Genomic DNA, 14,241 nt, shown 5'->3' with positions numbered 1-14,241 from the left:
CTGGAGGTAGAGCGTTCCACCAGGCAGGGGCCAGAGCTGTAAAGGCCTTGGCCCGAGTGGAAACCAGCCGCATCATTGAGGGGCCAGGGATCACCAGCAAATTTGCCTCTGCTGAGTGCAGAGGCCGATTTGGGGCAATACGTTGGTCTTACTTTCAATACCTTTTCTAATAAGTGCAATGTGAAATTTGTCTTTTGACATGCGTGAAAAAATCCAGTGCTATAGTAGTGATGCAATCAAATATCTTATTGAAATATATTATTATTCCTAGTGCTTGTAGAGAGCTAGTACTGATTTTGGTCATGATCCAGGTAAAGTTACACACTTGATAATTTCAGTCAAAGTATTAACAATACAGTTCACATTAACAGCGAGCATTAACAATACTGTATATCTGATTTCCATGGGAGAAAATTAATGGGACTTTTGACTGGATTGAGCCCTAAACTTGTATGGTCATTCAAGTGACATTTAAGACTTAAATAATGGCCAATCCACAACCTGTTTTTAAGGTTAACTTAACCTTGACCATTAGCGTGGGGTAGTTGTGCGATTAAGGCTGGGAAACTCTTGGAGATTTGGAAATGGAGCTTGAGGAGGACAAGTACAATGCTATACAGTTGTTAGGTCTCGAACCTTAAGCCAATCTGTACAGTCGATCTGTAGCATTTATTGAGAAAGCGTCAGAGCACCCAAAGCTTGGCAAAGCCAGTTCTGACGAACCTGACATTTGCCATCTCCTTTATCCCATTGTTAGTCCCCCCTCGTGTTTTCTCAAGAATTGTAAAGATAGTTTGGGGCTGAGGTGCCCCAAGGTCAGTGACAGATAGTGATAGAGAGCCACCTGGCTTCCTGCCCCCACGAGATAATGGAAACAATCCTGGTTCTCATGAGATCAGAGTGTCAGGGGAAGCCTAGTTATCTACAAAGCTAGTGAAGCCATAAAGTGAAGATCAAGGAAAGAATGCCCCAGATGGCAGTGGTAACATATAGCAGGCTGGTTACTTATATCATTTTAGCAGCATTTGATTTGTAGTGTTAAGCAGTTACAATGAGGTAGGAATGCCTCAGTCACCTGGATACAACCCCCCATCCCCCAACAACAGTCCACCCTCCAAAGCATGCCTTTTCTCCAGGGATCTCTGTAGTCTGAAGAAGAGCAGCAATTCCAGGGATTCTCAGGGTCCCACCTGGAGACTGGAATCCCTATTTTTTTCCTGTGTTATATCTATGAAATGTTGTCTCAAAATCTCCACTATGTTTAATTTTAAAGTATTATGTATCAATGTCTTATTTTTACCACGTTTGAAACTTACATGTTAATATCAGGGAGACCTGGTTGATCCTCTTCTTCAGCATGAAATTTACTCAGTAGTTTTTTCCTGAAATAAAAAGGTGTTGTAAACACACTCAGTATGGGTACTTAACTGGCTCTTTGCACTTTTTCCAGGTTGTTTTACTGCAAGCAGCGTTGCCTTCTTGTGAGTAGAATACAACTGTTGCTTTTGATAGATGAAGTGGTTGTTGCTTTAATGCCATTGTTGAAGGAGGCTTGAGTATGGAAGCAGCAATTGACAGCAATTATGTGTTGAAGGTGGTTTAGTTAAACCTCACATTTGATATGAAATATTATCAACAGTAGAGGCAAACCATTGTGATATGTCACAATTGAGTTTGCAATTAATTGTACATACTCACTTTAAAACAGTGCTTTTTCATAGCCTAGAAGTAATAAGAAATACAGTAAAAATGACCATAGTTAGCAAATACCTCTGCATACTCTCACTTCAGTAAACTCGGTGCTTCTTTAGATGCTTCTATTTGCTAGGGTTTGGCTTTCCAGAATCTTAATGTGTCATCAGGACATTGTGACTCGGGCCCATACAACATGTTCTGCAGAGTTCCATGATTCTTTCTATATTCTATTACAATTTTTTAAACCCAAACCAGCCTGGGTAAACTGCAAAATTCGACGCGAACAGAGGGATAATATCCTCAAATTACTTTTTAAAAACATTCCCTCAGAAAGGCAATTTTATTTGTTTTAAATATGTCTAGACTGCCCCATCCCTAATAACGTCCTGGCATGAGTTCAGTTCTTCAAAATATAAAATACAACACAATATGAAACATTTAAAAAGTCAACCAGCACTGATAAATTAACACAGCAGATAGAACCAAATTTACCATCAAGAAGCAATTTTAAAAAGAGGGGTTAAAATCTATTGGAAATAAAAAAAAAGTTTACCTGGCACCCTAAAAATGTCAAGAGAATGTGCCAGGCAAAGAGGAGGGCATTCCAATAATTGAAACAGACCTCTTTTTCATGGCTGTCTGCTTTGTGCCAGGGGATGGGGTGACACTCGGCTGTGCCTGGACAGGATTGTATGAGAGTAAGCAATACTGGTCCCAAGATTTATAAAGCTTTAAAACCAGCACTTTGAACTGGGACCAGAAACAAGCAGGCATTCAATGCAGTTCTGTAAGCACTAGTGCAGTGGTGGCGAACCTTTGGCACTCCAGATGTTATGGACTACAATTCCCATCAGCCCCTCCCAGCATGGCCAACTGGCAGGGGCTGATGGGAATTGTAGTCCATAACATCTGGAGTGCCAAAGGTTCGCCACCATGGCACTAGTGTCATATGCTGCTTGTAGTCCACTCAGCTAGCAATCCTACTACTGCATTCAAGTCTTATGGAAGTTTTTGACCTGTATTGTTGAAGGCTTTCATGGCCGGAATCAGCTTGGTTGTTGCGGGTTTTCTGGGCTGTGTGGCCGTGGTCTGGTAGATCTTGTTCCTAACGTTTCGCCTGCATCTGTGGCTTGCATCTTCAGAGGTGTATCACAGAGGGGAGTCTGTTACACACACCTCTGAAGATGTCAGCCACAGATGCAGGCGAAACATTAGGAACAAGATCTACCAGACCACGGCCACACAGCCCGGAAAACTCACAACAACTTTTTGAACTGTGTTCAAAGGCATCTATATGTAGTGAGCATTACAGTAGTCTATCCTGGAGGTAACCTAGGGTTATTAACCTCCTTGGATTACAACTGATCTCCAGGCGACAGAGATCTGTTATCTAGAGCAAATGACCACTTTGGAAGGGAAACATCATGGCATTATATCCTATTGAAGTCCATCCCTTCTGAAGCTCCATGTCCAAAATCTCCAGGTATTTCCCAACCTGGAGCTGACAAACCTAAACCTAATCACAACATGAATGACAGCATAATTTCAGACAACAAAATTACTAGTGAAAGCAACCTTTTGACACCTAACTTCCTGCTTAGAGCTGTTTGAGGTTTTCAAAATGAAAAAAGGAAAGAATCACCAAAATCCATATTATATGCAGATTGAATTCTGGCCAAAAACAATCTAAGGAAGAATTGTTTGCTTCGAGATGCTTTATTTAGCTCTGTGTCATTTCATATTCTTATACAAAGAGCTAATTGTCACACCGCCCAGAGCCCCTAGGGGATGGGGCGGTCTAGAAATTTGAATAAATAAATAAATAAATAATTATTTTCAAACCATTTTAAAAATCTGTACGCCCCATTTCAGACTAACATTCATTCAAGGAGTCTTAGTGGCGCAATGAACACAAAATCATTGTGATTAAATCAGCAATAACTAAATAAGATATATATTTTTTAAAAATCCAGGAACCATAACATAAAACCAGCAAAACCATAGTGCAAATAAACCTATCCAATTGGGGATTGTGTAGCTAGCATGATGCCATACTGAGACCACAATAGCTGTCACCATACAGCTATTTGGATTTGTCCAAGGTTGATGTCATGAAACTGGTTCTTTTCCCCACTGTGTTTGTCCTTTCATTGACTTCATTTATACCCCAACTTTATTCCCAGTTAAGACTCAAAGAGGCTTACATTGTTCTCCTCTCCTCTGTTTTATCTCACAACAAATCCTGTGAGGTAAGAGTAAGACTGTGAGGTAAGAGAGTACTCACGAGACTGCCCTCGAAGACTCTCCAAAAGGGCAGCTGGGGCAAAGTGCAGCTGTCCATTGGTTATCTGGGGCTAGCCTGTGAGACGATGTTACTCCTATTCTGTGATCCATTTACTAGCTGCCGTTTAATTTTTGGGTTCAATTCCGTGTGCTGATGCTTCTCTTTAAAGCCCATGACCTGGGGCCACATACTTGAAGGCTGCCTCTCCCTTCATAATCCCATAGGCAACTTCTTTCTTCCCTGAAGGGTCAGCTTTGAGTAACCCCCTTATCCAAGGCATATTTGGCAAAAGGACAGGCTCAACACTCTTCAGTGGCCACCCACTGCCTCTGTAAGAGCTTCCTAGAACAGACCAGGGAGGCTTCTAGCTCATGGCTCTCCAGCAAGGTTACAAAACGGAGGTGTTCCCAAGAATTAGTTTTGGGGAAGTCTGAGCCTGGGCCGAGAGGGGAAATGCCGTAGGTGGGAAGCATCGTGGTTTTGGACTGGTTGGTGTTTGTTTTATATCATTGTTTGTACGTGGTTGTTGCCTACCTTTGGGTCCTGAGATGCTCAGTAGAATTGTGGGTATTTTAAATAAATAACATGTAATGTCTTAAATTGGTATGTGTGTCGTCTTAGGCTACCAACCACTTTCAGCTCCATCACAATGTTTTTCAATGGAATTGGCTCACATATTGAGCTGCCAGACATGTAGCAATTAAGTAATGGGCAATCAAGTGGTATACATTATTAAGTATAAACCGGTCCTAAATGATTATATATGTGAAGCATTATTCTGTCCTGGGTGTATGGATGGAATAGTCTGCACGGAAGGACATTAGTAATAACCTGGCATGCAGAAATGAACTTCATTATCACCTGCTAGATCTGCGTGTGTCAGACTTCTGTGAAGGGCCAGGGAACTGGACCAGAGAAATAAGATCGGAAAAACAAATTTCTCCAAGAGTCTTACAGGCCTCTAGCCAGTAATAATTCCATACTGCAACCTAGGGCCCCTCAACTTCTTAGCCTCCTTCTATTTATGCAAAACCATAATCCATAGACTTTGATCTATCTTTCCACTGATTTAAATTTGAACATCTCAGGAAGAGCTTGTAATATCAAGCCTAACTGTTTCTCTGATTTATATAAATATGTATAGAACATGATCTTATGCATGTTTATTCAGAAGTAAAGTCCCACTTGATGCCAAGTAAGTCAGTCATAACTGAAGCCTTGAATATAAAATAGCATTAATACATGTTTCAAATTTGTCATAATCCCTAGAATGGAAATATTGCATGTGAATTTAGAGCAACTTCCATATAAAAGCTGACTGGAGAACTTGGTATTGGTCCAAGTAATAAAGGTAATGATTTTAAAAGTCACAATATTTAATGAACAGTTAATGGACTTGACTTCAGACATTCTACCTCCTGTTATTATTAAAGTGATCAGCCCTAATATTGACTGTGTTAAGAAGGTTACATACGATTTTTCCATTATAGTTCAATTTTCACATATTTAATACTCTGTTCCACATTATATTTCTTTTAGAAACTGTCCTTTAGGATTGATCATTAGCCTGAGGTTCATGATTCTTCCCCTCATAGAAAAGTACTTTCACATACCAAGTTATAAAAGAATGATGTTTTCCTGTTTTTTAAAATGGACTGTTTAATGCACCTTTTCTTGATTAATGTATAACTGTAATTTTCTTCAGAGTAAATAAACGTTGGTAACTCATCCTGTTCATGTGTGAAGAAAAGCTACTTCTCAAAGATAAGGGATGACTCCAGAGTAGCACTTTTCCACACAAGCTAGAACTGCTGCTGAAAATCCCACAACATGGTACATTCTACATGACCTCTTAGCCTTAGAATCACCATTCCTGGTAAGCATTTTGCAGCCCAGTTTTCACACAGGGAATCTTATACTTAATCGAAGAAAGCATTAATCACTGGCTTCAGATACACACCTTCCTATGACTTCCCTCTTGATAACTATTGTCCTACCATCTCTTTCATTAGCTGTGTTTTTTGTTATTTGCTGCACATGTGCTACTGCAAACATATATTCATCCGAGCATCTTAATTTCTTCTGCAAATTTCATTTCCAGATGAAGTTAAAATCTGGACATTTCATTATCTCAGATACTTTCTAGATGTCAGGGTAGCTGCCAGTTATGCTTAGCTCTTCAGCTTCAGGAAGAGGAAGGAAGAAAAACACAGGAAGAAAAAAAATACTTGGACATTGAAGGACTAATGTGAAATGAAACTAAGGATGGAATGAGAGACTCATTGGATGCAATCAGGCAATGCCTTTTTCATGTGGCATCACTTCCCTGTGGAATCCAGTGCTGCCTGACAGCGGAGTTTCCAAAGGGTGGATCAGTGGGTTTCCCTGCATTTTCCTTGCCCGGGCAGCACCTTTGGGGCCACCTTTCCCTACACCCTACAAAGGGGGAATTTTTCACTTTAAAAAACTGTTAGTGGAATATTGATGTATTGTTATAGTGATATACCAATTGTCATTTTTAAGAAGTGGGGGCTGAATGGGCAGGACCAGAAAAATATAGATTTTCCCAGCCACACAGCAGGCACTCTGACTTTGCTGCAATCTTTCCCAAAACTCTGTAGCAAAAGAGATGTGAGAAACATTGCTGAAGAGGAGGAAAAACCAGGTAGTGCACAGAAACTCCACAGTACTGTGGGAAAACGGGGGGGGGGGGGCGGCTGACTACTCAATTGCATTGGACCTGGGCAAATCACTCATATGGAAATGGGCAACGACAGGCAATAAGAGCCCCATGCTTCCTTTAAAAGGCTATGATGTTAGGTCTTTCTATATAGGAATAAGTAATTAAAGATTTTTAAAGGGGGTGGCATTTGCCTGTGAGAGTGTGACTGATACCTGGAAAAACATTTCTACATATTGTTCTGCTCTTCGTACAAAACGAATCCCCATATATTCTGATTTAGTAACTACATGGCCAAAACATCCCTAACAGAATCAGAGTGAAGGTATATTCAAATATACAATTGTTTTATCTATATCCCAAATCTTGTTATTGACCCATCTTACAGTTTTGTGAAGCACTGGTCTGTTTCATGAAGCTAGTTTTGTTTAAAATCCAATTTTAAATGCTGTTGGGTTATAGTGGGGAAAGCAGCATATAAATAAATAAATGAAGGGTGTTGTGTGGTTTCCAGGCTTGTTTTGAGGTTATGTTTCTTCATCAGTTTCCCTATATGATCTACAGACCCACTAAGAAAATTCAACAAATGCTACGTTAAGAGAGATCCTTTAACTTCTGCAGGAATCTACTGTGTACCGTGCAGCTGTGGACAAGTCTACATAAAACCACCAAACGCAGTGCCCAGATATAAATCAAAGAACATGAAAGGCACTGCAGACTAATTCAGCTGGAAAAATCAGCAATAGTAGAACATGTGATAAACCAAGCTGGGCACGGAATATTATTTGAAAACATAGAAATTCCGGACCACTCTGACAACCACTGTGTGAGACTACACAGAGAAACCATTGAAATCCACAAGTACATTGTCAATTTCAACAGAAAGGAAGAAACCATGAAAACAAAATTTGGCTGCCAGTACTGAAAAACACTAGAATCAAGACAGTGACTAATGAACACCACCCAGACAAAGGATGTCTCCAGGCAGTAAATAGTCAAAGGGCTAGTGAAAACCACCCAGAACACAACCCACCACTCTAGGCAGCAAGCATTCAAAGGGATCAAAAGGCTAGGTTATTACAATGCAGAAACCCTCACTATTGATTATGCTATCTTCATGCAGCAGGATCCCACCCAACAGATGAAAATCAAGCTTGCTAATTGCACCCTTTACACTTGTTAACAGGCAAATGGTTCTTTCTCCCACCCTGGACATTACACACACACACACACAAACACTCACTCCACTTGCTTTACTACCATCAGATCATCTGAAGATGCCAGCCACAGATGCAGGTGAAACATCAGGAGAAAATGCTACTAGAACACGGCCATACAGCCCGGAAACCACATAAGACCCCAGTGATTCCGGCCATGAAGGCCTTCGACAATACATTAAATAAATGAAAGTAGCAAAGTAGCCAGCCTTAGTTAGATGAAAGTGTAATATGGCTACAGTTGGTTTAAGAAGTAAGTCATTGGCCACCAGCATTGGCCTGTACTGTCTACAGTGTTCCTTCTGCCTTCCCCATGTCTTCTTATGATGTCATATTGCTCTTGTGACACTTAGATTGCACAGCAGTAGGGAGTAGGATGGACAGTTATTCACCCATTAGGTCAAGTTATCTGACTTACTTTCCTTAAAAATCAAGCAATTATGCTCAGGTGAAAAAAGAAAAGAACAATAACTTCCAAAAGGATGCCATTGAACAAGGTACCTTCACTATGTCAGGAAATGAGAAGGAAGGGAAGTGTCCTTTCATTTGCCACAAGATCTTCTCTGAATCTGCCACCATTAGTCACTTACCAGAAATTGAACTGCTGCAATAGCGTCACAGACATAAACAGAGTATTCATAAAGCTCTCTGCGCATCATTGCAAACTGCACGATCCCTTGAAGGAGCAGCTCCTCTGCTGTGCTTATGAAGATGAAGGAAAACGTATGTGCATACTGTACGTAGGTGGGAATGGGTTGCCTGCATTTTTATGCTCCAGTGCTTGTAACAGCAGCCTACCATACAACAATTATGAGGAAAACATTACTTGCCTTTAATAACAACCTAGAGAAGAGGACAAGGGGGCAGTTTAGTCAAACCTAGACTGGAAGAAATGGGGGATATTTTTGGCAGGAATAAACTCTAGACACCCAATAAAAGAGAGTCTAGGGTAGGGCAGATATAGCCGCAAACAAAAGGCTAATTTTTATCCTTCTTTATAACTATTTACTATTTAGAAGGACATCTTAAGGTCTCCAATACATCTGCATTGTAAAGTGTTATTGTTACACCACATTGCAATATAAATAAGATGGCATTTTTGTTACTGAGTCAGCATCTGAGAAAAGGAATGCTCTGAGTCGCAACCCTTAGCAGCTGCAGCCCGAGAAGTCAGGCCTGTTCCTTAATAATATAGATGACAATGAAGGCCAGAAAATGCATTAATGCTACTTTGCAGAAGATTAAAGGAATGTCTGGAGTGGGATAAAGGAAGGATTATATTTCAATAAAATTAATCCTCCCTAGATAAGGAAAGCTTTAACACTGCCCATCTGGAAAACTCCAAGTCAATATTTTGTGAGAAAAGGGCATTTAATTTTTTCAAGACTTTGTCCAAGAAGTGCAAGACTAAAACAAGTAAAAATCTGTTGAAAAGCGGATTTGGGGGAGGGGATTCTCACATGAGCCTGAATAGAACACAAATAGTTAGAAGCAATTAAGCTGTTCATTTATGATTTAATGAATCTTGATAGTGGATTGCGGTAATCGTTTATGTTCCATTATGATATGGTTTTTGCAAAGCTAAAAGATGTATTCCTGTCCCTTATCTTTCCCACACACACCCCCATTGTGGATGATGCCTCATATAAAGTATACAAGTGAAACTGGTCATTTATCCTAGAAGCCGGGCTTTGAACACTGGAATAGTTTGGAATCAACAGTTTATGACACACACACGAGTTTCAATTTGATATAATTTTCTCAAAGAGTGTATTCTCCTCACCTGAAATTGGTTACGGGATTAGTGTTTACAACCTAACAGAAGTTTGGCACATTTTATTTTAAGGTCTATAATCTTGTCTCATCATACAACCACTTACATGCAAATCTCGTAGTAAAACGGCAGCATTTTTTGAGAATCTCCCAGTGCTGGAAGTAATGCTATGTAGACTTATTTTTGAGGATGTAATTTTTGTTAGCTGTTTAGTAACAATAGACTACTAAGATGAAAATAGTCAAGGTTAAATAACTTAATTTTTTTTTGCCAAGTATGGCTCTGCCTTGACATCATCATCAAGTTCCTTCTAGACAAAAAATTAATAGTATTAGTTAGATCTAGAATTTGTACCAGTGAGCAAAGGTGGGATCCAGCAGGTTTTCAGCAGTTCCCGAGAGTGGGTTACTAATTATTTGTGTGTGCCGAGAGGAGGTTACTAATTGGGTCCGCTTTTCCATCTCCACACCCTCGCCTCCCCCTCTCTTCTTCTTTCTCATAGCCCGGAGCTTGCTGGCTAGTAAGAGGAGGGACCCTTTAACTACTGTTGGGTCCAGGGGACTCTTTACTTGCTTGGTAGGCTATTTATTTTGGCACTTTGTTCATTTTATGATAAATTGTGATTTACCATGATGCTTGGCCACTTAAAAGCTCTGTATTCCTGTATGTGAGAATGTTATACTAATCTGTGTCTCTAATCCTGGATTAATTAATGTGAAATATTTGCAGAATATACAGTATGGTTTGCAAATTCTAGTTCACAATGGATGATGTTCTGGTTTATTTTTTACTTTAAACAGAAGAAGAAGAGTTTGGATTTATATCCCCCCTTTCTCTCCTGCAGGAGACTCAAACAGGTTTACAATCTCCTTGCCCTTCCCCCCTCACAACAAACACCCTGTGAGGTGGGTGGGGCTGAAAGCTGTGACTAGACCAAGGTCACCCAGGAATAAAAAGGGAGTGTTAATGACTGGTTTTAGATATTTATGGGGCTAAAGCAGGGGTCCCCAAACTTTTTAAACAGGGGGCCAGTTCACTGTCCCTCAGACTGTTGGAGGGCCGGACTAAAAAAAACTATGAACAAATTCCTATGCACAAATGGTTGTAAAATGTTTGATTTCACCTTTCAGCCTTTCTGTCATGGTCTATTTTTAGTACAGTGACCAAAGTATGTCAAGTACAGGGTGGGCTTCAAATATTGTTGGGGAGGCTGTGGAATACCTTCCCCTGTAAAAAAAAAAAGCAAAACTTTCCCAATGAAGCATTCCATCTAACCCAGAATCAGGTATCTTTCTGGGTTCTTTCCTGTAGTCAACCCCGCAGGGTCGTCGCTAAGGAATAGGCGAGACGCGGAGGAGGTTTCATCTGGCGGAGAGCGTCAGCAACAGGAAGCGCGGGATTTCGTGATCCTGACAACTCTCTCCTGTGCTGGTCTCTCGCACCTTTTATTAGGGTTTCCTTGTGGGCGTGTAAAGGAGGTGGGTAGGGAGATGAGCGGGAGACCGGGAGACCTGGAGATCATCATGTGATGCATGATCTCACCCTGGCTGCCTTTCGTCTTGAGGAGAGGAGCATCAGCGTCTGGGCCTAATCCTCACCTGGGGGCAGATCATTGTCCCTTTGTCTGGGACGCCCGGTGACTGAGCCAGATAGTTCATGACCCGTGACTCATACGGGGTTGAGGAGTGGGGGTGCGGTGCGACCAGAAGGCCGTAGGTCCGTTGGTGTTCCAACGTTCTACCACGGTGCTGCTGGGTCAGCAGTGCATCACTACATCTCCTCCTTTTTTACATTTTAGAAGAGGGACGAAATGCTAGGGGGTGATTTAAAGGGACGCTCGTCTCCTCCGCCGTCTGGTCAAGCTGACCGAGCTGCTTGTGTAACATTAGAACTTGGTTATGGGGTAAGGGAAATTCGAGGGGCTTCTTACATAGGTTACAGGCAATATTAGACATACATTGAACGAAACAAGATCCGATAATGAGGCATACAATTAAACCAATGCAGAGCTGTACAATAGCACTCAACCATCCTCCCGGCAGCCAGCTCCAGAGGGCTGACCACCAATGGGGCAAAACATCATACTTCAGATTAGATACAACTTCCTGCAATTCGCGCACTTTCATATGAATCAATTGGGAATTATCAGAGAGATTAAAGCAACACATATTACGTACATTTTCACAACCTTGGTGATGCAACAACAATAAGTAATCAATAGCGGCACGATTATCTAAGGTTAAACGCTACGAAGTTCCTGCTGCTCGGAGGTCAGTGCATCCAGAACGGTGGAGAGTAGAAGTTGATAGACTTCATGCATGAGGCACAGGCCAGAACGGCCGATAGTCTTAGTGTTACATGAAACAAGTCCGGGACTCCCACAAGGGGAGTCGCAAGGGAAACATACTCCGCCTTGGCTAGAGCCAAGCTCGCGTCGCTCCGCAAAGGGGGGTCGAGGGGAGGGGCGGAGCGGCACCGGTGCTTGGGCTCCCGAGGTGAAGCCTGATGCAAAACAATGGTGAGATGGCAGTAGAGAGTCCCGGCAGGCAGATAGGCGGGAATGCAACAACAGCAAAATAATGATAACTTTTAAAATTAAGGCATGCAGTAACTTCAATAATCAGTCGGGTCATAGTACTCAACAATTCCCTTGGAGGTCGGCTCCAATGGGCATAAAGGGGCAAGGCATCAGACATTGCGTTGGCAACAATATATGCAAGACATGCATGTTTGTAGATAGGCGACATCATATAAATGAAAACAATAAACATAGCTAAACAGTACATAGGCTAGATGTAAGGAAGGAAGGCAACCCGTGGTTGCATAATTGTCCAATGCATGGCTCTTGCTGTTTGACTACCAAAGCTACAGAGCGATGGCGTTAGAGTCCATGGGTTTCTCAAGAGCGTAGGGAGAGCTACTGATAGTCTTTAGCATTGCAGGTTCAGTGACTCTCACGAGCAAGGTTGTGAGAGAAGGCGTGTTCCAACAATTATTCAAAGCTGCTGAAAACAGCCGGAGAGTTCCAAGGGTTAATCTACCCGGAATGTTCCTGGCTGCAATTCCAAGGTTCAGCCAGGGGCGGCAGAGAGGGAGAGAGAATGGCGGCTGTAGATGAGGAGCAGCTGACACAGCGCCAACCTTTGAGCCATAGCTGGCCCAGGCTGCCATTCCCCTGGGAGGCAGCGAGGGCTGCGATCTCCGTGGAAGAATGGGTGTACTGGTTCCAGAGAGGTCCCTCCCATCTTGGCCCAGGCTGAGGGGTGATCGGGCTCTCTCAACAGGGCGGCGGGGTCGGATCCTCCAGGGAGGCCCCGCTCCATCTCCGGGATGGGGCTGGCCTGGCATGGCGCAGCTGGACTCCTGTATAGAAGAGAAAAAACAAGCGACGCTTTTTCCCCAGGGGTTTTGCGTGCTGGCTGAGTTAGTTCTTATAGATGACAATGGAAAGCCCGAGCCCTGGAGTGGGGGGGGCAGGCAATTTTTTGCTAGAGAATAGAGAAGAGTACTTTGGATATGGTCTGCTGGATGAGACCCTGATTGGGTCAATAGGGGAACTACTCCCCTTTCTTTTCGTTTGTTTTGGCCAAGCTTTTCTTAGGTGCAGTTGGCCCATTCCGACAACGATCACTTGCAACACGCAAGGCTTTACACAAGGCAGCGAATTGCCCGAAGGCTTAGGAGAAGGGAGAGGTCACAACCAGGTCGGCAACTTAAACAATTCACAATTATAGTCATATCGTAATATAGCATTCATAGGAAAGATTTAGAGAAAGATGCAAAGAAAACAGTTCCTGGGCTTGAGGTTTGATCACACGAGCAATTTGAGAGGGGTTTGCAAGAAAAACCTTTTGTCAGATCCCAGATCTAGAGGTGGGGTGCGTCAGCCCATGAGAGAGAAGGAGGGTGTGCAGAAAAGAAGGCTGGGAAGGGTTTGGAAGTCAGCTCTACCTTCCCCTCCTGTAAGGAGACTTTGGCCGGTTTGAGCTCGCTTCCTACCTTTCACAGCGGAGGCTGTGTAAGATAGGTGTGGCTGGGAGACCCCCCCGGCACCGTGACTAGCCAGGGGCTCAGCAGGAAATGTGGGAGCATGAAAATAATTCTGGCATGCCACGCCAATGTGGCAGTGTAGGCTCAGATGGACGAAGGAAAAGGTTCTCAAGGAGGGGTTTGAAGAAGAGTTTGGGAGGGTTGAACTAAGAGGGAGGCGGCTTGAAGCAGGGCCCATCGGGATCCTAGGGAGCACGCACGGGCTGTGTCCCGTTTAAGGCGGATGCTGTAATGGGCGAAGCCTTTCAAGGCATTGGCACACATAATCAGAAGGAGAAAAACTTTAATTGAAGCACAAGAGCATAGCTTAGAAGCTAATGGAAAAATCCCTCTTATGAGGGGAAAACTTTAGGGGTCTCTTGAAAGGGGCAAGACATACAGAACATACATAGGCATACAGAGCACATATAAAGTAACGAGGAGGATTGCGACTCTGATTTGAGATCTTGCTCTCTCTGAGGTACTGACGATTTTGCTGCCACTGGGAGCTTTGAGCTTAGGGCTTTGCACAGGCTCAGAGGCTATGAGATCTGGTTTGAAC

Source organism: Sphaerodactylus townsendi, linkage group LG09, assembly GCF_021028975.2.
Source record: "Sphaerodactylus townsendi isolate TG3544 linkage group LG09, MPM_Stown_v2.3, whole genome shotgun sequence".
NCBI lineage: Eukaryota > Metazoa > Chordata > Lepidosauria > Squamata > Sphaerodactylidae > Sphaerodactylus > Sphaerodactylus townsendi.
This window is presented reverse-complemented; position numbering follows the sequence as displayed.